Here is a 24,188-nt window from a genome sequence, read left to right as displayed (position 1 = left end):
CAAACGCATCCATTTTAAACCTATTTATATAAAATGTTAATGATCTTTCTAAAAATGCAAGCCTTAATTGAAATGCAAGGGGGACCTCTCTAATCATGTGATGGGATTCATTCCATACCAATTTGAGGTCCAAGGCATTCCCCTGAGGGCTAGAAGAGATGCATGGAACATCAACTGAAGATAAAAACAACAACCACTAATCCAACACAACCTCTATAGCTTTCTCTTATCTTACAGTTACTATATCAACATTCAGATCCAGCCATTGATTTCACAGAGAACCCTAAGAATGTGTTTGTGTGAATTTAGCCCTCTCTGTTTCACCTTGGAACCTTCTCTGTGGGAGTATGGGAGTAAGAGACTGCAGTCTCATTAGATGGAGAGGAAGCATTTTACCCTTATATCGTCCCATCAAGGGACCAGTGCAGCACAGCAGCAGTTCCGGAGGAAATCTATAGAAACTGCTGATATCCTCTAAGAACCTACGCTAATAGTTTAGGGAGATCTTAAATAATCCTAGACAAATTGACAAACTTGGAAATCCACATGTCTAATAAACAATGAGTCTAATCCCAAAGCAAGACTAGACTTTCAATATTGAGAGTTGACGAAAAGGTCCAGTAAGGTTAAAGTTGCTGTTGTGACAGCCACTGTGGGGTACCTCGCGGTCGACTTGTCCATTGTCTATCGGCCCAGCGTCTGAGCCATGGTGAGATGTTCCATTTGATTTGTGAAGCCAGGCGGTGATACAATCACCTTCATGTCTACACACACTAGGAGGAATGACCCTACCTGAGTTGGACTCAGATGACCAGGTATATGATGGACGGAAGGAGAAATTCGAATAACATTTTATTCGTCACATGCTTCGTAAACAGGTGTGGACAAACGGTGACATTTTTACTTTTCTATTATTAGAGAAATAATAGAAAAGTAAAACACGTAATAACAAAAGTAATAATAGATACACAATGAGTAACGATAACTTGGTTATATACACGGGGTACCAGTACCAGGTCGATGTGCAGGGGTACAAGGTAATTGAGGTAGAAATATTTACATATAACTAGGAATAAAGTGACATTGAAAGGAGAGAAAGGGAGTAGGGAAATCCCTCTGTGTATATCAATGAGAAGTCTTATTAGCCTAGTGCTAGACACTCCACCACAGGTCAGGCTACAGCGGAGGAGAGGAGAACCTGCTTTAGTTAAGGAGGAGAGGAGAACCTGCTTTAGTTAAGGAGGAGAGGAGAACCTACTTTAGTTAAGGAGGAGAGGAGAACCTACTTTAGTTAAGGAGGAGAGGAGAACCTGCTTTAGTTAAGGAGGAGAGGAGAACCTACTTTAGTTAAGGAGGAGAGGAGAACCTACTTTAGTTAAGGAGGAGAGGAGAACCTACTTTAGTTAAGGAGGAGAGGAGAACCTGCTTTAGTTAAGGAGGAGAGGAGAACCTGCTTTAGTTAAGGAGGAGAGGAGAACCTACTTTAGTTAAGGAGGAGAGGAGAACCTGCTTAAGTTAAGGAGGAGAGGAGAACCTGCTTTAGTTAAGGAGGAGAGGAGAACCTACTTTAGTTAAGGAGGAGAGGAGAACCTGCTTTAGTTAAAGAGGAGAACCTACTTTAGTTAAGGAGGAGAGGAGAACCTACTTTAGTTAAGGAGGAGAGGAGAACCTGCTTTAGTTAAGGAGGAGAGGAGAACCTACTTTAGTTAAGGAGGAGAGGCGGATTCCCTTGGCCTTTCCCTTCCCTGCGTTCTCGTTGAGGTAATTGCCGATGGACAGCAGGTACTCCAGCACGGAGACGAATGACCTGGAGCCGTATAACTGCGTGCACATCCTGATCTTCTGGTTAATCAGCTGAAAGACAAACACAGCGGTTCAGGACAGGTCATTTCACTCTAATCCAACTGCAGGCTCACTCTCTTTTTTTTCCTGAATCAGTTTTGTCTGATTCAGGGGCTTATGAGAATTGAGTAAACGCAGGTGAAATCCTTTTGATTTTCAAGTCCATTTTCAGTCAGACTAGAGATGTGACAACAGTGCAATAGCACACATTTATTTTGGGTTATAGGCTTGTATGTTCAAATCAAATAACATTTTATTTGTCACATACACATATTTAGCAGATGTTATTGCAGGTGTAGCGAAAAGATTGTGTTCCTAGCACCAACAGTGCAGTAATATCTAACAATACACAACAATACACACTAATCTAAAAGGTCTAAAAGTAAAAGAATGGAATTAAGAAATATAGAAATATTAGGACGAGCAATGTCGGAGTCCGGAGTATAAATACAGTATATACAATACCAGTCAGAAGTTTGGACACACCTACTCATTCCAGTGTTTTTCTTTATTTTTACTAAATTCTACATTGTAGAATAATAATGAAGATATCAAAACTATGAAATAACACACATTGAATCATGTAGTAACCAAAAAGGTTATAATTTGAGATTATTCAAAGTAGCCACCCTTTGCCTTGATGACAGCTTTGCACACTCTTGGCATTCTCTCAACCAGCTTCACCTGGAATGCTTTTCCAAAAGTCTTGAAGGAGTTCAAACATATGCTGAGCACTTGTTGGCTGCTTTTCATTCAGTCTGCGGTCCAACTCATCCCAAACCATCTCAATTGGGTTGAGGTCGGGTGATTGTGGAGGCCAGGACATCTGATGCAGCACTCCATCACTCTCCTTCTTGGTCAAATAGCCCTTACACAGCCTGGAGGTGTGTTAAGCGCAAACCAGATGGGATGGCATACCGCTGCAGAATGCTATGGTAGCCATGCTGGTTAAGTGTGCCTTGAATTCTAAATAAATCACTGACAGTGTCACCAGCAAAGAACCCCCACACCATCACACCTCCTCATCCATGCTTCATGGTGGGAACTACACATGCGGAGATCATCCATTCACCTACTCTGTGTCTCATAAAGACACGGCGGTTGGAACCTAAAATCTCAAATTTGGACTCATCAGACCAAAGGACAGATTTCCACCGGTCTGCCCATTGCTCGTGTTCCTTGGCCCAAGCAAGTCTCTTCCTATTATTGGTGTCCTTTAGTAGTGGTTTCTTTACAGTAATTAAACCATGAAGGCCTGATTCACGCAGTCTCCTCTGAACAGTTGATGTTGAGATGTGTCTGTTACTTGAACTCTGTGAAGCATTTATTTGGACTGCAATCTGAGGTCCAGTTAACTCTAATTAACTTATCCTCTGCAGCAGAGGTAACTCTGGGTCTTCCATTCCTGTGGCGGTCCTCATGAGAGTCAGTTTCATCATAGAGCTTGATGGTTTTTGCGACTGCACTTGAAGAAACTTTAAAAGTTATTGAAATCTTCCGGATTGACTGACCTTCATGACTTAAATTGATGATGGACTGTTGTTTCTCTTTGCTTATTTGAGCTGTTCTTGCAATAATATGGATTTGGTATTTTACCAAATAGGGCTATCTTCTGTATACCACCCCTACCTTGTCACAAAACAACTGATTGGGTGAAATGCATTAAGAAGGAAAGAAATTCCACAAATTTACTTTTTATAAGGCACACCTGTTAATTGAAATGCATTCCAGGTGACTACCTCATGAAGCTGGTTGAGAGAATGAAAAGAGTGTGCAAAGCTGTCATCAAGGCAAAGGGTGGCTACTTTGAAGAATCTAAAATCTAAAATATATTTTGATTTGTTGAACACTTTTTTGGTTACTACATGAATGTGTTATTTCATGTCTTCACTATTATTATTCACTATAGTATGTGGACACCCATTCAAATGAGTGGATTTGGCTATTTCAGCAACATCCGTTGCTGACAGGTGTATAAAATCGAGCACACAGCCATGCAATCTCCATAGACAAACATTGGCTGTAGAATGGCCTCACTAAAGAGCTCAGTTACTTTCAACATTGCACCGTCATAGGATGCCACCTTTCCAACGAGTCAGTTAGTCAAATTTCTGCCCTACTAGAGCTGCCCCGGTCAACTGTAAGTGCTGATATTGTGAAGTGGAAACATCTAGGAGCAACAACGGCTCAGCCGCGAAGTGGTAGGCCACACAAGCTCACAGAACGGGACCGCCGAGTGCTGAAGTGCGTAGCATGTAAAAATCGTCTCAGTTCCAAACTGCCTCTGGAAGCAACGTCAGTTCGTCGGGAGCTTCATGAAATGGGTTTCCATGGCCGAGCAGCCGCACACAAGCCTAAGATCACCATGCGCAATGCCAAGCATGAGCTGGAGTGATGTAAAGCTCGCCGCCATTGGACTCTGGAGCAGTGGAAACGCGTTCTCTCGAGAGATTAATCACGCTTCACCATCTGGCAGTCCGACGGACGAATCTGGGTTTTGCGGATTCCAGGAGAACTCTACCTGCCCGAATGCATAGTGCCAACTGTAAAGTTTGGTGGAGGAAGAATAATGGTCTGGGGCTGTTTTTCATGGTTCGGGCTAGGCCCCTTAGTTCCAGAGCAGGGAAATATTAACGCTACAGCATACAATTACATTCTAGACGATTCTGTGCTTTCAACTTTGCGGGAACAGTTTGGGGAAGGCTCTTTCCAGTTTCAGCATGACAATGCCCCCGTGCATAAAGCGAGGTTCGTACAGAAATGGTTTGTCGAGATCGGTGTGGAAGTACTTGACTGGCATACACAGAGCCCTGACCTCAACCCAATCGAACACCTTTGGGATGAATTGGAACGCCGACTGCGAGCCAGGGCTACTCGCCCAACATCAGTGCCCGACCTCACTAATGCTCTTGTGGCTGAATGGAAGCAAGTCCCCGCAGCAATGTTCCAAGCCTTCCCAGAAGAGTGCAGGCTGTTATAGCAGCAAAGGGGGGACCAACTCCATATTAATGCCCATGATTTTGGAATGAGATGTTCGACAAGCAGGTGTCCACATACTTTTGGTCATGTAGTGTATGTGATGGGATGTTTGGACATTATGGACAGTATGTAGGATAGAATAGTATATAGTATGTACAACAATAGTTGAATAGGATGGCATTGACTACAGTATATATTGTACATATGAAACGGTTAAAACAGTATGTAAACATGATTAAAGTGACTAGTGTTACATGTCTATGTACATAGGGCAGCAGCCTCTAAGGAGCAGGGATGAGTAACTGGGTGGTAGCCGGCTAGTGATGGCTATTTAAAAGTCTGATGACCTTGAGATAGAAGCTGTTTTTCAGTCTCTCGTCCCAGCTTTAATACACCTGTACTGACCTCGCCTTCTGGATGATAGTGGGGTGAACAGGCTTTGGCTCGGGTGGCTGAGGTCCTTGATGATCTTCTTGGCCTTCCTGTGGCACCGGGTGCTGTAGATCTCCTGGAGGGCAGGCAGTGTGCCCCCGGTGATGCGTTGGGCAGACCACACCACCCTCTGGAGAGGCCTGCGGTAGCGGACGGTGCAGTTGCCGTACCAGGTGGTGATACAGCCCGACAAGATGCTCTCAATGGTGCATCTGTAAATGTTTGTGAGGGTCTTAGGGGACCCAGACACATTTCTTCAGCATCCTGTGGTTGAAGAGGCGCTGTTGCGCCTTCTTTACCACACTATCTGTGTGGTGGACCATTTCAGATTGTCAGTGATGTGTACGTCGAGGAACTTGAAGCTTTTCCTTCTTCTCCACTGCGGCCCGTTGATATGGATGGGGACGTGCTCCCTCTGCTGTCTCCTGAAGTCCACGATCAGCCCACTCCGCCAGGGCCCCCACCTCCTCCCTATAGGCTGACTCGTCGTTGTTGGTAATCATGACTACCACTTGTGTCGTCTGCAAAATTGATGATTGAGCTGGAGGCATGCGTGGCCACGCAGTCATGGGTGAACAAGGAGTACAGGAAGGGGCTGAGCACATACCCTTTTGGGGCCCCTGTGTTGAGGATCAGCGTGGTGGAGGTGTTGTTGCCTACCTTCACCACCTGGGGAGGCCCGTCAGGAAGTCCAGGACCCAGTTGTACAGGGCGGGGTTCAGACCCAGGGCCCCGAGCCTAATAATGAGCTTGGAGGGTACTATGGTGTTGAAGGCTGAGCTGTTGTCAATGAACAGCATTCTTACATAGGTATTCCTCTTGTCCAGATGGGATAGGGCAGTGTGCAGTGCGATGGCGAATTCATCATCCATGGATCTATTGGGGCGGTATGCAAATTGAAGTGGGTCTAGGGTGTCAGGTAAGGTTGAGGTGGAGGTGATATGATCCTTAACTAGCCTCTCAAAGCACTTCATGATGACAGAAGTGAGTGCTATGGGGTGATAGTCATCTAGTTCAGTTACCTTCGCTTTCTTGGGTACAGGAACAATGTTGAGGTACAGTAAACAAGTAGATTTACTTGTTTTACATTGCGAAAGTAATTCTATTTTCATCATATTATGGTTTTCATATTATGTTATTTGTTATCATTCATACTACATCGTTTTTGACCATCCTACTGTAAGCGATTGTATCTTATATCCACATTCTAAGAATCAGGGTGTAGATATTACATTATGTTTGCAATCTCTCTCAACAAGATAGAATTTCAGGTCTACTAGTGAGGTAAGGACGGAGGTGAGGTGGGGAGGTTGTTGGGAGACAGAGCAGCCCTCTAGAAGAACTACCCCACTTAACAAAGGTGCGTGTCTGATACAACACCCAACCATATGCTCAAGTTTCAGAGTAACTTCCCATAGCACACCAGTGGGATCTCCTCAAGCCTTCACAGAGCAGCAAACACATAGTGGGGTATGCAAATCAGGTCTTCAAGGGGGCAACCTTGTACTGCACTCCTAGCAACGTGCTTTGCATGGATCACAAGTAAACCAAGGCTTCCTTAGCACAAGGTCCCTGTTGCCTTTGGCATTTGTTATTTTATCCCCATTTTATTTCCTCCTCTATCAATCTTAATCCGCAAATAGCAGCTGCTTGGGCATGAACAATATATACGTATAAGGAAGCACCTACACTACCGGTCAAAAGTTTTAGAACACCTACTCATTCAAGGGTTTTTCTTTATTTTGACTATTTTCTACATTGTAGAATAATAGTGAATACATCAAAACTATGAAATAACACATATGGAATCATGTAGTAACCATTTTTTTTAAAAATAAATCCAAATATTTTTATATTTGAGATTCTTCAAATAGCCACCCTTTGCCTTGATGACAGCTTTGCAGACTCTTGGCATTCTCTCAACCAGCTTTATGAGGTAATCACCTGGAATGTATTTCAATTAACAGGTGTGCCTTGATAAAAGTTAATGTGTTTGAGCCAATCAGTTCTGTTGTGACAAGGTAGGGGGGGTATACAGAAGATAGCTCTATTTGGTAAAAGACCAAGTCCATATTATGGCAAGAACAGCTCAAATAAGCAAAGAGAAACGACAGTCCATCATTACTTTATGACATGAAGGTCAGTCAATACGGAAATGTTCAAGAACTTTGAACGTTTCTTCAAGTGCAGTCGCAAAAACCATCAAGCGCTATGATGAAACTGGCTCTCATGAGGACCGCCACAGGAATGGAAGACCCAGAGTTACCTCTGCTGCAGAGGATAAGTTCATTAGAGTTACCAGCCTCAGAAATTGCAGCCAAAATAAATGCTTCACAGAGTTCAAGTCACAGACACATCTCAACATCAACTGTGAGGGGACTGTGTGAATCAGGCCTTCATGGTCGAATTGCTGCAAAGAAACCACTACTAATGGACACCAATAAGAAGAAGAGACTTGCTTGGGCCAAGAAACACGAGCAATGGACATTAGACCGGTGGAAATGTGTCCTTTGGTCTGGGGTCCAAATTTGAGATTTTTGGTTCCAACCACCGTGTCTTTGTGAAACGCGGTGTGGGTGAACGGAAGATCTCCCCATGTGTATTTCCCACCATAAAGCATGGAGGAGGAGGTGTTATGGTGTGGGGGTGCTTTGCTGGTGACACTGTCTGTGATTTATTTCGAATTCAAGGCACACTTACCCAGCATGGCTACCACAGCATTCTGCTGCGATACGCCATCCCATCTGGTTTGGGCTTAGTGGGACTATAATTTGTTTTTCAACAGGACAATGACCCAACACACCTTCAGGCTGTGGAAGGGCTATTTTACCAAGAAGGAGAGTGATGGAGTGCTGCATCAGATGACCTGGCCTCCACATTCCCCGACCTCAACCAAATTGAGATGGTTTGGGATGAGTCGGACCGCAGAGTGAAGGAAAAGCAGCCAACAAGTGCTCAGCATATGTGGGAACTCCTTCAAGACTGTTGGAAAAGCATTCCAGGTGAAGCTGGCCAAGAGTGTGCAAAGCTGTCATCAAGGCAAAGGGTGGCTATTTGAAGAATCTCAAATATATTATGATTTGTTTAACACATTTTTGGTTACTACATGATTCCATATGTGTTATTTCATAGTTTTGATGTCTTCACTATTATTTTACAATGTAGAAAATAGTCAAAAGAAAGAAAAACCCTTGAATGAGTAGGTGTTCTAAAACTTTTGACCGGTAGTGTACAATGGTGTTGTTGAGCAGACACAAAGCGCACCTTGAGTGTGAAAGCGTTCCCCTTCCCTCCCTGGGCGGTGAGTTCTCCATTTTCCACCCATGCGCCCTACTAGTCAGATGGCAGCCAAATCCTCCTTAATGTTACAGGCTTAAAAAGTCTGCCATGTCACAGAATCCCAAGGACTTAAACTGTTCAGAGAAGAAGAGTAAGAAGGACCCAGACCTCTCCTTGTTTATGGCCACATTGTGTTCAGCTCTGAGATGCTTCATCTGAGGGATTACCTGCCTCCCACCTTTCAAGACAGAACACCTGGGCACCAAACTCATATGCATCCTACAACAGTAAGCACATTTCCCTCCTCTTGTTTTCAACTATAATATGAGTAAGAGAAAGTGTGAAGGGGAAGAGAAGAGGAGAGACACAAATCCAAGAGTAAATTGGTGATTCTGATTAAATTGATGAAATTGAACTGTGTAAAGAATAGTCGGACAGACAAAGAGAAAACTGCTAGGCTCATGAGAGCCTCACTGTATCTGTCACGATCGTTAGACGGAGTAGACCAAGGCGCAGCGTGATGAACGAACATGTTTATTTATCGTTAGTGATAATACAAACAATAACCAAAACAACAAACGATACGTGCAGTCCTACGGTACAGACCAAAAGGAACAAACCAACTGGAACAAGATCCCACAACTATTGTGGGAAAACAGCCTGTATAAATATGGCTCCCAATCAGAGACAACCAGCAACAGCTGACACTCGTTGCCTCTGACTGGGAACCACTCGGGCCAACACAGAAATACACTACATAGAATATACACACCCTGGCTCAACATATAGAGTCCCCAGAGCCAGGGTGTGACAGTACCCCCCCCTAAAGGCGCGGACTGCGACCGCGCCTAAACATCAACAAACCAGGGGAGGGCTGGGTGGGCATTCCTCCTCGGAGGCGGTTCCGGCTCCGGGCTAGACCACCACCCTTCAACCATCCCCCCGTGGCGCCCCTGGTCCGGTCTGGCCCCGCTGACCGGAGCTGGACTGGACATCGTAGAAGCGGATTGCTTCAGCTCCGGTGTGGAGCAGCTGACCGGTACCTGACCAGGCACCAGTGATCCAGGCACGGGTTGTGCCGGACTGACGACGCACACCCCTGGCCTGGTGCGTGGAGCAGGGACGGGCCAGACCGGGCTGACGATGCGCACACCTGGCTTGGTGCGTGGAGCAGCTACGGGCCGGACCGGGCTGACGATGCGCACCCCTGGCTTGGTGCGTGGAGCAGGAACGGGCCGGACCGGGCTGACGATGCGCACCCCTGGCTTGGTGCGTGGAACAGGCGTGGAACAGGAACGGGCCGGACCGGGCTGACGATGCGCACCCCTGGCTTGGTGCGTGGAGCAGCAACGGGCCGTACCGGACTGGCGACGCGCACCGTAGGCTTGGTGCGTGGAGCAGGAACAGGCCGGGCCGGGCTGGCGACGCACACCGTAGGCTTGGTGCGAGGAGCAGGAACAGGCCGGGCCGGGCTGACGACGCGCACCGTAGGCTTGGTGCGAGGGGCAGGAACAGGCCGGGCCGGGCTGGCGATGCGCACCGTAGGCTTGGTGCGAGTGGCAGGAACAGGCCGGGCCGGGCTGGCGACGCGCACCGTAGGCTTGGTGCGTGGAGCAGGAACAGGCCGGGCCGGGCTGGCGACGCACACCGTAGGCTTGGTGCGAGGAGCAGGAACAGGCCGGGCCGGGCTGACGACGCGCACCGTAGGCTTGGTGCGAGGGGCAGGAACAGGCCGGGCCGGGCTGGCGACGCACACCGTAGGCTTGGTGCGAGGAGCAGGAACAGGCCGGGCCGGGCTGGCGACGCGCACCGTAGGCTTGGTGCGAGGAGCAGGAACAGGCCGGGCCGGGCTGGCGACGCGCACCGTAGGCTTGGTGCGAGGAGCAGGAACAGGCCGGGCCGGGCTGGCAACGCACACCGTAGGCTTGGTGCGAAGGGCAGGAACAGGCCGGGCCGGGCTGGCGACGCGCACCGTAGGCTTGGTGCGAGGGGCAGGAACAGGCCGGGCCGGGCTGGCGACGCACACCGTAGGCTTGGTGCGAAGGGCAGGAACAGGCCGGGCCGGGCTGGCGACGCGCACCGTAGGCTTGGTGCGAGGAGCAGGAACAGGCCGGGCCGGGCTGGCGACGCACACCGTAGGCTTGGTGCGAGGGGCAGGAACAGGCCGGGCCGGGCTGGCGACGCGCACCGTAGGCTTGGTGCGAGTGGCAGGAACGGGCCTTACCGGGCTGACGACTCGCACCGTAGGCTTGGTGCGAGGAGCAGGAACAGGCCGGGCCGGGCTGACGACGCGCACCGTAGGCTTGGTGCGAGGGGCAGGAACAGGCCGGGCCGGGCTGGCGATGCGCACCGTAGGCTTGGTGCGAGTGGCAGGAACAGGCCGGGCCGGGCTGGCGACGCGCACCGTAGGCTTGGTGCGTGGAGCAGGAACAGGCCGGGCCGGGCTGGCGACGCACACCGTAGGCTTGGTGCGAGGAGCAGGAACAGGCCGGGCCGGGCTGACGACGCGCACCGTAGGCTTGGTGCGAGGGGCAGGAACAGGCCGGGCCGGGCTGGCGACGCACACCGTAGGCTTGGTGCGAGGAGCAGGAACAGGCCGGGCCGGGCTGGCGACGCGCACCGTAGGCTTGGTGCGAGGAGCAGGAACAGGCCGGGCCGGGCTGGCGACGCGCACCGTAGGCTTGGTGCGAGGAGCAGGAACAGGCCGGGCCGGGCTGGCAACGCACACCGTAGGCTTGGTGCGAGGGGCAGGAACAGGCCGGGCCGGGCTGGCGACGCACACCGTAGGCTTGGTGCGAAGGGCAGGAACAGGCCGGGCCGGGCTGGCGACGCGCACCGTAGGCTTGGTGCGAGGAGCAGGAACAAGCCGGGCCGGGCTGACGATGCGCACCCCTGGCTTGGTGCGTGGAACAGGCGTGGAACAGGAACGGGCCGGACCGGGCTGACGATGCGCACCCCTGGCTTGGTGCGTGGAGCAGCAACGGGCCGTACCGGACTGGCGACGCGCACCGTAGGCTTGGTGCGTGGAGCAGGAACAGGCCGGGCCGGGCTGGCGACGCACACCGTAGGCTTGGTGCGAGGAGCAGGAACAGGCCGGGCCGGGCTGACGACGCGCACCGTAGGCTTGGTGCGAGGGGCAGGAACAGGCCGGGCCGGGCTGGCGATGCGCACCGTAGGCTTGGTGCGAGTGGCAGGAACAGGCCGGGCCGGGCTGGCGACGCGCACCGTAGGCTTGGTGCGTGGAGCAGGAACAGGCCGGGCCGGGCTGGCGACGCACACCGTAGGCTTGGTGCGAGGAGCAGGAACAGGCCGGGCCGGGCTGACGACGCGCACCGTAGGCTTGGTGCGAGGGGCAGGAACAGGCCGGGCCGGGCTGGCGACGCACACCGTAGGCTTGGTGCGAGGAGCAGGAACAGGCCGGGCCGGGCTGGCGACGCGCACCGTAGGCTTGGTGCGAGGAGCAGGAACAGGCCGGGCCGGGCTGGCGACGCGCACCGTAGGCTTGGTGCGAGGAGCAGGAACAGGCCGGGCCGGGCTGGCAACGCACACCGTAGGCTTGGTGCGAAGGGCAGGAACAGGCCGGGCCGGGCTGGCGACGCGCACCGTAGGCTTGGTGCGAGGGGCAGGAACAGGCCGGGCCGGGCTGGCGACGCGCACCGTAGGCTTGGTGCGAAGGGCAGGAACAGGCCGGGCCGGGCTGGCGACGCGCACCGTAGGCTTGGTGCGAGGAGCAGGAACAGGCCGGGCCGGGCTGGCGACGCACACCGTAGGCTTGGTGCGAGGGGCAGGAACAGGCCGGGCCGGGCTGGCGACGCGCACCGTAGGCTTGGTGCGAGTGGCAGGAACGGGCCTTACCGGGCTGACGACTCGCACCGTAGGCTTGGTGCGAGGAGCAGGAACAGGCCGGGCCGGGCTGGCGACGCGCACTCTAGGCTTGGTGCGAGGAGCAGGAACAGGCCGGGCCGGGCTGGCGACGCGAACCGTAGGCTTGGTGCGAGGAACAGGAACAGGCCGGACCGTACTGGGAACACACACCACTGGCCTTAAACGGGGATCAGGAACGGGCCGGACCGGACTGGCAATACACCTCAGTACCTCTCGCCGTGCCTCTACAACTTCCTTCCCTCCTCTCACCAATGGCTCCCGTAACCCGGTGGCCTTCTCTCCTCGTCTCCCATTTCGCCCTGTGGCAGCCTCCTGCTGCCCAGTCGCCCATGCCGTGTGCCCCCCCCTAAAAAATTTCTGGGGTTGTCTCTCGTCCGTCCGACGACGACACTGTTGACGCCGTTGCTCCTCTCTCGCCAGGGCCTTAATCTTAGCCCATGGCCCTTTGCCCCCGAGCATGTCCTCCCAGGACCACGATTTGCCCACCTGGGCCATCGCCAACCTCTCCAGCTCCTTTCCCGGCGCTTCCTCCCATGTCCAGGCCGCCTGCTCCTGGACACGCTGCTTGGTCCTGGTATGGTGGGATCTTCTGTCACGAACGTTAGACGGAGTAGACCAAGGCGCAGCGTGATGAACGAACATGTTTATTTATCGTTAGTGATAATACAAACAATAACCAAAACAACAAACGATACGTGCAGTCCTACGGTACAGACCAAAAGGAACAAACCAACTGGAACAAGATCCCACAACTATTGTGGGAAAACAGCCTGTATAAATATGGCTCCCAATCAGAGACAACCAGCAACAACTGACACTCGTTGCCTCTGACTGGGAACCACTCTGGCCAACACAGAAATACACTACATAGAATATACACACCCTGGCTCAACATATAGAGTCCCCAGAGCCAGGGTGTGACAGTATCTTAAGACAAGAGGATATACATTGTCATTCTATGCTGCAAAATCAAAAATAAGAGTGTCTGAGTATCATAGGAGAAGATAAAAAAAAGTCCTATTTGTTCAGAGGTACAGACCTACAGTAGACCTACAGTGGAGGTCAAGCGGGCAATGTGACAACTAACCAAGATTCCACCAACAAACAAAATGGGGCACAAGCAAGTGTTGGTGTCTCACAGTATTATATGGAACCTTCATGCAGTATACAGTATACACAGTATGCCATACACACACCATTTTATAAGTGTTAATCATGTGCAACTAACATTGTGCTACTGTCTATGAATTGTAACTAAGTCAGCAACGGAATTTCTTACAGTATTTTTGATGGTAGAGGGGTGAAACAGATTTTTAAACACTATGTATAGATGTCATTAGAGTTTTTCAAATGGCTTGAGATATTTAACATATTAAGGTGTGAGGTGGAGCATTTCTTGTAAAAATTAAGCCGATAGAAAATGCTTTGCTTTTCACAAATGTAGAAAGACATGTAAAAGTGCCTCTCAGAACATTCTTTCAGTGGAATTTAACCATCCAGCAACAAATTACTGGAACAAAAAATGATTCAACTAAAGAGGTACTTTTAAACGGGGGATATAGCCTTTCTGTATGTCTTACTTCCTTGTCATAAAAAACATGATGTATTAAGATTACATTTTGCATAGAGATCTGATTTATGTTCTTATTTTATATACTTTTTTTAGATTGCAATGTTAACCTATTCAGGCTGCATTGCTGGAACAAAATGTCATACAAAGCAACTTATTGATGAAACACAATTCACTTAGGTTAAGGCATGACCATTTCAGAGGAAAATGATCAACAAAGAAAATAATTGCAGTTGAAAGTTGTGCCAGTGATGGGAGAGTGATGATGCGTGGGGGAAAGGTCAACTTTCAGGGGATCTTTGAAAGGCCAACATAATATAAAGTACCAGTCAAAAGTTTGGACACACCTACTCATTCCAGGGTTTTTCTTTATTTTTACTATTTTCTACATTGTAGAATAATAGTGAATACATCAAAACTATGAAATAACAAATATGGAATCATGTAGTAACCAAAAAAGTGTTAAACAAAACAAAATATATTTTAGATTTTAGATTCTTCAAAGTACCCTTTGCCTTGATGACAGCTTTACACACTCTTGTAATTCTCTCAACCAGCTTCATGAGGTAGTCACCTGGAATGCATTTCAATTTTGCCTGTGCTTAGCTCTATTCCATTTATTTTTTATCCTAAATAACTCAGTGGTCCTTGCCAATGACAAGCATACCCATAACATGATGAAGACACCACCATGCTTGAAAATATGAAGAGTAGTACTCAGTGATGTGTTGAGTTGGATTTGCACTAAACATAAGCTTTTTATTCAGAACAGAAAGTTCATTTCTGTGCCAATTTTTTTGCAGTATTACTTTAGTGCCTTACTGCAAACAGGATGCATGTTTTGGAATATGTTTTATTTTTTTCACTCTGTCATTTAGGTTAGTATTGTGGAGTAACTACAACGTTGTTGATCCAGCCTCAGTTTTCTCCTATCACAGCCATTAAACTGTAACTGTTTTAAAATCACCACTGGCCACATGGTGAAATCCCTGAGCAGTTTCCTTCCTCTCCGGCAACTGAGTTAGGAAGGACGCCTTTATCTTTGTAGTGACTGCGTGTATTGATTCACCTTACAAAGCGTAATTGATTACTTCACCATGCTCAAAGGGATATTCAGTGTCTGCCTTTTTTATTTTCACCCTTCTACCAATCGGTGCCCTTCTTTGCGAGGCATTGGAAAATCTCCCTGGTCTTTGTGGTTGAATCTGTGTTTGAAATTCACTTCTCAACTGAGGGACCTTGCAGATAATTATATGTGTGTGGTACATAGATGGGGTGTTCATAAAAAAAAAAAATGTTTAAACACTATTATTGCACACAGAGTGAGTCCATACAATTATTATGTGACTATGTAAAATGCTTACTCCTGTACTTATTTAGGCTTGCCGTAACAAAGGGGTTGAATACTTATTCACTCAAGACATTTCAGCTTTTAATAATGCTAGTGTTGATATGCTAATGTTGATATTGGGACAGACCCAAAGTGAACTCACTGGCTGCAGATCCTCCATGCTTATGGGAAGCTCTCTCAGAGTCATCAGCAGATCCAGTCTGGTACTCAAGTAAGGAATGTTACACATCTGTATTGGAGGAGGCAGTTACAGTGGGGAAAAAAAGTATTTAGTCAGCCACCAATTGTGCAAGTTCTCCCACTTAAAAAGATGAGAGAGGCCTGTAATTTTCATCATAGGTACACGTCAACGTGACAGACAAAAAGAGAAAAAAAAATCCAGAAAATCACATTGTAGGATTTTTTATGAATTTATTTGCAAATTATGGTGGAAAATAAGTATTTGGTCAATAACAAAAGTTTCTCAATACTTTGTTATATACCCTTTGTTGGCAATGACACAGGTCAAACGTTTTCTGTAAGTCTTCACAAGGTTTTTACACACTGTTGCTGGTATTTTGGCCCATTCCTCCATGCAGATCTCCTCTAGAGCAGTGATGTTTTGGGGCTGTCGCTGGGCAACACGGACTTTCAACTCCCTCCAAATATTTTCTATGGGGTTGAGATCTGGAGACTGGCTAGGCCACTCCAGGACCTTGAAATGCTTCTTACGAAGCCACTCCTTCGTTGCCCGGGCGGTGTGTTTGGGATCATTGTCATGCTGAAAGACCCAGCCACGTTTCATCTTCAATGCCCTTGCTGATGGAAGGAGGTTTTCACTCAAAATCTCACGATACATGGCCCCATTCATTCTTTCCTTTACACAGATCAGTCGTCCTGGTGCCTTTGCAGAAAAACAGCCCCAAAGCATGATGTTTCCACCCCCATGCTTCACAGTAGGTATGGTGTTCTTTGGATGCAACTCAGCATTCTTTGTCCTCCAAACACGACGACTTGTGTTTTTACCAAAAAGTTATATTTTGGTTTCATCTGACCATATGACATTCTCCCAATCCTCTTCTGGATCATCCAAATGCACTCTAGCAAACTTCAGACGGGCCTGGACATGTACTGGCTTAAGCAGGGGGACACGTCTGCCACTGCAGGATTTGAGTCCCTGGCGGCGTAGTGTGTTACTGATGGTAGGCTTTGTTACTTTGGTCCCAGCTCTCTGCAGGTCATTCACTAGGTCCCCCCGTGTGGTTCTGGGATTTTTGCTCACCGTTCTTGTGATCATTTTGACCCCACGGGGTGAGATCTTGCGTGGAGCCCCAGATCGAGGGAGATTATCAGTGGTCTTGTATGTCTTCCATTTCCTAATAATTGCTCCCACAGTTGATTTCTTCAAACCAAGCTGCTTACCTATTGCAGATTCAGTCTTCCCAGCCTGGTGCAGGTCTACAATTTTGTTTCTGGTGTCCTTTGACAGCTCTTTGGTCTTGACCATAGTGGAGTTTGGAGTGTGACTGTTTGAGGTTGTGGACAGGTGTCTTTTATACTGATAACAAGTTCAAACAGGTGCCATTAATACAGGTAACGAGTGGAGGACAGAGGAGCCTCTTAAAGAAGAAGTTACAGGTCTGTGAGAGCCAGAAATGTTGCTTGTTTGTAGGTGACCAAATACTTATTTTCCACCATAATATGCAAATAAATTCATAAAAAATCCTACAATGTGATTTTCTGGAAAAAAAAATCTCAATTTGTCTGTCATAGTTGACATGTACCTATGATGAAAATTACAGGCCTCTCTCATCTTTTTAAGTGGGAGAACTTGCACAATTGGTGGCTGACTAAATACTTTTTTTCCCCACTGTATATGAGTAAAATACAGTCACAGAATGTACACACACACATACCATGCGCGCACACAACACATAAAAACACACACGAACAAGCGCACACACAATATCCCACATCCTATTTACATGTGATTATTCCTTTTTTTTTTTATCTGCTTAAAAGACACTATGGGGTAGCTACTAATTCCTTATTCCCAAAGACTCTCCTCAAGTCTTCTTCTCTGACATGGACAGCAGCTATATCTAAGAGCTAAGATCCCCTGGGCTGCTAGAGGGAATGCTGTGGTACGTCTCGTCTTCAGTCTGATTTAGCAGAGAAGCTGAATGCTTGACACTTTGAAATGATTGGCTGAACTGCCTAGTCGACCTTTGGTTTAGTTACTAACCTCTAATAAATCATCTGGGTTGTCAGGCCTAACGTCTCGCTCATGCTCAGGGGCGTCAGGCCTCAGAAGCCAAAGGGCCTTGGTCTGATGGGGGATATGTCAAAGATGCTAGGGTTGGGGTTACTTCTTTATGCCTGTGATCGTTCAGCTACTGTTTTAAGAGCAGACTAAATGTAGCCATATACAGTGGGGGGAAAAAGTATTTAGTCAGCCACCAATTGTACAAGTTCTCCCACTTAAAAAGATGAGAGAGGCCTGTAATTTTCATCATAGGTACACGTCAACTATGACAGACAAATTGAGGGGGAAAAATCCAGAAAATCACATTGTAGGATTTTTTATGAATTTATTTGCAAATTATGGTGGAAAATCACCTACAAACAAGCCTACAAACAAGCAAGATTTCTGGCTCTCACAGACCTGTAACTTCTTCTTTAAGAGGCTCCTCTGTCCTCCACTCGTTACCTGTATTAATGGCACCTGTTTGAACTTGTTATCAGTATAAAAGACACCTGTCCACAACCTCAAACAGTCACACTCCAAACTCCACTATGGCCAAGACCAAAGAGCTGTCAAAGGACACCAGAAACAAAATTGTAGACCTGCACCAGGCTGGGAAGACTGAATCTGCAATAGGTAAGCAGCTTGGTTTGAAGAAATCAACTGTGGGAGCAATTATTAGGAAATGGAAGACATACAAGACCACTGATAATCTCCCTCGATCTGGGGCTCCACGCAAGATCTCACCCCGTGGGGTCAAAATGATCACAAGAACGGTGAGCAAAAATCCCAGAACCACACGGGGGGACCTAGTGAATGACCTGCAGAGAGCTGGGACCAAAGTAACAAAGCCTACCATCAGTAACACACTACGCCGCCAGGGACTCAAATCCTGCAGTGCCAGACGTGTCCCCCTGCTTAAGCCAGTACATGTCCAGGCCCGTCTGAAGTTTGCTAGAGTGCATTTGGATGATCCAGAAGAGGATTGGGAGAATGTCATATGGGTCAGATGAAACCAAAATATAACTTTTTGGTAAAAACTCAACTCGTCGTGTTTGGAGGACAAAGAATGCTGAGTTGCATCCAAAGAACATCATACCTACTGTGAAGCATGGGGGTGGAAACATCATGCTTTGGGGCTGTTTTTCTGCAAAGGGACCAGGACGACTGCTCCGTGTAAAGGAAAGAATGAATGGGGCCATGTATCGTGAGATTTTGAGTGAAAGCCTCCTTCCATTAGCAAGGGGATTGAAGATGAAACGTGGCTAGGTCTTTCAGCATGACAATGATCCCAAACACACCGCTCGGGCAACGAAGGAGTGGCTTTGTAAGAAGCATTTCAAGGTCCTGGAGTGGCCTAGCCAGTCTCCAGATCTCAACCCCATAGAAAATCTTTGGAGGGAGTTGAAAGTCCGTGTTGCCCAGCGACAGCCCCAAAACATCACTGCTCTAGAGGAGATCTGCATGGAGGAATGGGCCAAAATACCAGCAACAGTGTGTGAAAACCTTGTGAAGTCTTACAGAAAACGTTTGACCTGTGTCATTGCCAACAAAGGGTATATAACAAAGTATTGAGAAACTTTTGTTATTGACCAAATACTTATTTTCCACCATAATTTGCAAATAAATTCATAAAAAATCCTACAATGTGATTTTCTGGAGAAAAAAAATCTCATTTTGTCTGTCATAGTTGACGTGTACCTATGATGAAAATTTGTCACGGGTGTTGAAGGTGGGTGTGGTGCAGGAATCAAGCGCAGGACGCAGAAACTAAGTCCAAAAGACTTTAGTGAAAATTCACGTAGTACACGAGCACAACAAGCCCGGAGGCGAAATAAGGCTCACACAGGCGTCAAACGAAAGGCGCACAAACATGTGCGAAAAACCTCTCCAAAACAACGGAGGGAAACACGTAGCACAGAACACCAAACAGAAGCGTAATCACACACAACACCTGACACACACAATGAGAACTAAATAGGACACTAATGAGCACTAACTAGAAACAGGTGTACAACATCAAGACAAAACCAAACGAACATGAAACATACAACGGTGGCAGCTAGTACTCCGGGGACGACGACCGCCGAAACCTGCCCGAGCAAGGAGGAGGAGCAGCCTCGGCCGAAACCGTGACAAAATTACAGGCCTCTCATCTTTTTAAGTGGGAGAACTTGCACAATTGGTGGCTGACTAAATACTTTTTTTCCTCACTGTATCAGGAATTATACTTTTCAAGGCTCGCTTCAGCAAGCTTTAGTTATGGCTGTCTAAATCTGATCTATCCTTACAAAATGTTTACAAAAGAGAGAGGGTTACATTTGTGTTTTGCAAGATCTACTTTTAGCATTTGGGTTATCCTAAGGATGGACATGGCACCCATCTCTCCACTGGGATTCCCTGCCTCTGACCCCATTACGGGGGCTGAGTCACTGGCTTACTAGTGCTCTTCCATGCCGTCCCTAGGAGGGGTGCGTCACTTGAGTGGGTTGAGTCACAGACGTGATCTTCCTGTCCGGTTTTGCGCCCTCGTGCGGTGGAGGAGATATTTGTGGGCTATACTCAGCCTTGTCTCAGGGTAGTAAGTTGGTGATCTGTTGATATCCCTCTAGTGGTGTGGGGGCTGTGCTTTGGCAAAGTGGGTGGGGTTATATCCTGCCTGGTTGGCCCTGTCCGGGGGTATCGTCGGACGGGGCCACAGTGTCCCCCCCGTCTCAGCCTCCAGTATCTATGCTGCAATAGTCTATGTGCCGGGGGGCTAGGGTCAGTCTGTTATATCTGGTGTAATTCTCCTGTCTTATCTGGTGTCCTGTGTGAATTTAAGTATGCTCCCTCTAATTCTCTCCCTCCCCTCCAAGAGGACCTGAGCCCTAGGACCATGCCTCAGGACTACCTGGCCTGATGACTCCTGGCTGTCCCTAGTCCACCTGGTCGTGCTGCTGCTCCAGTTTCAACTGTTCTGCCTGCGGCTATGGAACCCTGACCTGTTCACCGGATGTGCTACCTTGTCCCGGACCTACTGTTTTTGACTCTCTCTCTCTCTCTCTCTCTCTCTCTCGCTCTCTTTCGCTCTCTCTACCACACCTGCTGTCTCGACCTCTGAATGACCCTGCTGGTCATCTATGAACGTTTGAACATCTTGAAGAACAATCTGGCCTTAATGGCCATGTACTATCTCCACCCTGCACAGCCAGAAGAGGACTGCCCCCCCCCCCCCTCAGAACCTGGTTCCTCTCTAGGTTTCTTCCTAGGTTCCTGCCTTTCTAGGGAGTTTTTCCTAGCCACCGTGCTTCTACATCTGCATTGCTTGCTGTTTGGGATTTTAGGCTGGGTTTTTGTATAGCACTTTGTGACATCTGCTGATGTAAAAAGGGCTTTATAAATACATTTGATTGAAATAAATAAATGTGTCTTCTACCCATCATTCTCATAGAGCCTTGGGTATCCACATACTGTAATGCTAGGCTGTTTCACCGTGGGAGGTGTTACTGTCACAATGTCTCCTGACATATCCCTATGCATGGTGTCAGACCTCCAGAAGAACATGGCTGGCTGATCCTGCTCCCTGGAGCATCTGTCATCCCTACTTTTACAGTGTATCTAGAGGTGAGAACCCTCATCATATAGTATGTGTGAGAAGAGGATAAAGGGGACTGAGGATACAGCAGCACACCATCGGGACAAGTAGAGTCATAGAGGAAACAGTGCATATTATTACCATGCAAATTGTAGATGCCGAAATGACATAACATCGCAACGCCCTGGAAAAACGTGAAACTTTTCCGGAAATTGAAAATGTGGTTTATTTGTAGATCCACAGGGTGTTTTGAATGATTTTAATTGGTCCTTGACGCATGCACAGCACATGAACGGTAAGAGCTTCTTTCAATTTATGTAAACCAAATCGAAATTAGTCAACATTAAGGTTTTTCCAGGATGCCGGTGAGAAGTAGGTATATTAAAGCATGAGTCATGGAAAGCATGGCATGCGAAGGCACTTACCTCCATCATGTATTGGTCAACAACATGCAGATCTGACACAGACCCCTTATAGGATTTATACATTTCCACATCGTCTGACGTAGGTAGATATCTATAAATGGAACATTTCACTGTGTGAGTTCTTTGTTAACACATCATTCACTACATAAATCAATTTTATGACAAAAGAGAGGTCCTACTTGATTGTGTCATCAGAGTCAATAAGCAATGTCAGGGTTGAGTAGGTCTGCTTTGCTTCAGACCTAAACAGTTGCTGATATGTATACAGTGTGGCATTTAATTCCTCCTCAACATCTAATAATAATAACAACGTAGGCAAAATATAAATGCCTCAGTCAGTCAGTATAGCGGTGATACATAGTCTGGATGGCAGTGAGGCTTTGGCAATTGAATAAAAGGAGTCACCTTTTTAGTTAAAATGCATAAATGAAGTGAAATACAACAAACACTTTTCACAAGACACACACTCTGCTTCATACAAAATAGGCCAGGGTGTCATTTAGGCTCATGCTATGCTATGCTATGCCCCCTCTCTCTGGCTTTCTCTGAGAGAGCCATATGCTAGGCTGACTTCCAGTGGCCCGGAGAAAGGGGAGTGATTAAAAGCCAAGTAGCTCAGATGGGCTCTGTCAGCTCCTATAAAGCAGCAGGACCGTTGATGACGGCCACGGCCATCCATTCATTCACATGCACTGAGTTTGAACCCAGATCGAAGACTGGGAAGCCCCCCAAATGGACTCTCTTCTCCCCACTTCCTCTGTCATTTGAGTGTGTTTCAACTCCAAACCAAATAATTACTTTTTCATGAGCCTAGAGATGTGCCGTTGGAGTATATCTATACAGCTATAGCCGCCGGTCATTAATATTGCAGGCCCTGTTGGTAGTGGTTTCTGTCAGAGATTGTATTCCTGAGGCCCGCGCAATGCCACATTAAAATTGATGTTACGTTTTCATAGAATAAATATAATCTCTATACAGTACATTAGATCACCGTCCCTTGAGCAGATCAGCAGCTCACAAAAGAAAGCACTGAGTGAGTAAATTGGTAGGACGTAAGACCGAGACCCACGGCAAAAGCATTTTACCCAGCGGTATAAGAGCTGAGAGAAACTCAATAGTGTCCATCTCCTCAAATGCCTCGCCAATGAATGTTTCATTAGTAGTCCGCTCTGGTAAAAGGTTCTGGCATCTGCTCTTTAGTATTACAGCGAACGCTATAGACACTACTGATTGTCCCTCTCTTACTCACATGAACTGGCACTAACTTAAATTGCCATGTCTCACTAGGCTTCATTGGGTTTATTGCTGCATGTACATGTATGTTCCCTGTATGTACCCTGCACTTGTAACACTTGATGTTACACAACCTAATGTTTTACCAACTAGACCCCTTACTGGGCTTGTGTATATAGGCTACCATGCAAAACGTTTTACTACTGCCCTGCATTGGACTTGATACAACCCTGCATCAAGTCTGAATCCGTTTTCTTCTCAGTGCAGACAACTGCAGTTGCATCCAAATTCGAGATGAATCCGCAACATGGATGTGTTTTTCTGACATAATCCCTTCTTCCAACAGTCTTGAAGGAGTTCCCACATATGCTGAGCACTTGTTGGCTGCTTTTCATTCACTCTGCGGTCCAACTCATCCCAAACCATCTCAATTGGGTTGAGGTCGGGTGATTGTGGAGGCCAGGTCATCTGATGCAGCACTCCATCACTCTCCTTCTTGGTCAAAAAGCCCTTACACAGCCTGGAGGTGTGTTGGGTCATTGTCCTGTTGAAAAACAAATTATAGTCCCACTAAGCGTAAACCAAATGGGATGGTGTATCACTGCAGAATGCTGTGGTAGCCATGCTGGTTAAGTGTGCCTTGAATTCTAAATAAATCACTGACAGTGTCAACAGCAAAGCATCCCCACACCATCACACCTCCTCCTCCATGCTTCACGGTGGGAACCACACATGCGGAGATCATCCGTTCACCTACTCTGCGTCTCACAAAGACACGGCGGTTGGAACCAAAAATCTCAAATTTGGACTCGAGATGAATCCCCAACATGGATGTGTTTTTCTGACATAATGCCTTCTTACCTCCTCAGGGAAGTGATCTGTTCATCAGAGAAGCCTCCCTCAACCTCATTAACCAAGAACAGTTTGTCTTTCAGTTCTCCTGGCTGCACAGGGAAACCTTTGAGGAAAATATCTGGGGGAGCAATAAAAAGAAACAAAATCAACAATGACAAATGAAAGCTTATCTCTTGACAGTCAGAGACTTCTGGATTTTCTGACTTTACCTGAAACTTGGAATGAAATAACTCCAAAAAAGCATTTTGAAGACAAACGGTGCTTGGATTAATTCTCTCCTCTCAAGTGCCTTTGGGGTGTGCACTCATTTGCATTCTATCAAATCTGAACTAATGGACATTTTTGTTTTACCTAACAACCTCTGTGTATGCTGCAGGAGCTGGGAGGAAAACAAATAATTAGTAATACCCTACCACGCTAAAACAGCATATGGGATGGAATTGTTGTGACATACTGCAGTCAGGGATGGATTCATGCACTGATTGAGTGACACCCAGTTCAAGGTTAGGGTTTGAGAAGTAATGTGGCAGCGAGTT

General features: G+C 47.5%; 1 long non-coding RNA gene across 1 annotated transcript; it reads right to left on the bottom strand.

Annotated features, from left to right (window-relative positions):
• Positions 1 to 1,779: 1,779 nt before the first annotated feature.
• Positions 1,780 to 21,610, bottom strand: LOC311149778. The gene is made up of 3 exons (XR_014615051.1): positions 21,565 to 21,610; positions 15,481 to 15,567; positions 1,780 to 1,854 (listed from the first exon to the last, which is right to left on the bottom strand). It is a non-coding gene; the product is annotated as an uncharacterized lncRNA (long non-coding RNA).
• Positions 21,611 to 24,188: the final 2,578 nt, after the last annotated feature.

Source organism: Coregonus lavaretus (assembly GCF_964263955.1).
Source record: "Coregonus lavaretus genome assembly, chromosome: 22".
NCBI lineage: Eukaryota > Metazoa > Chordata > Actinopteri > Salmoniformes > Salmonidae > Coregonus > Coregonus lavaretus.
Note: the sequence above shows the minus strand (reverse complement) of the source record. Positions and strands in the feature narration are given on the sequence as shown.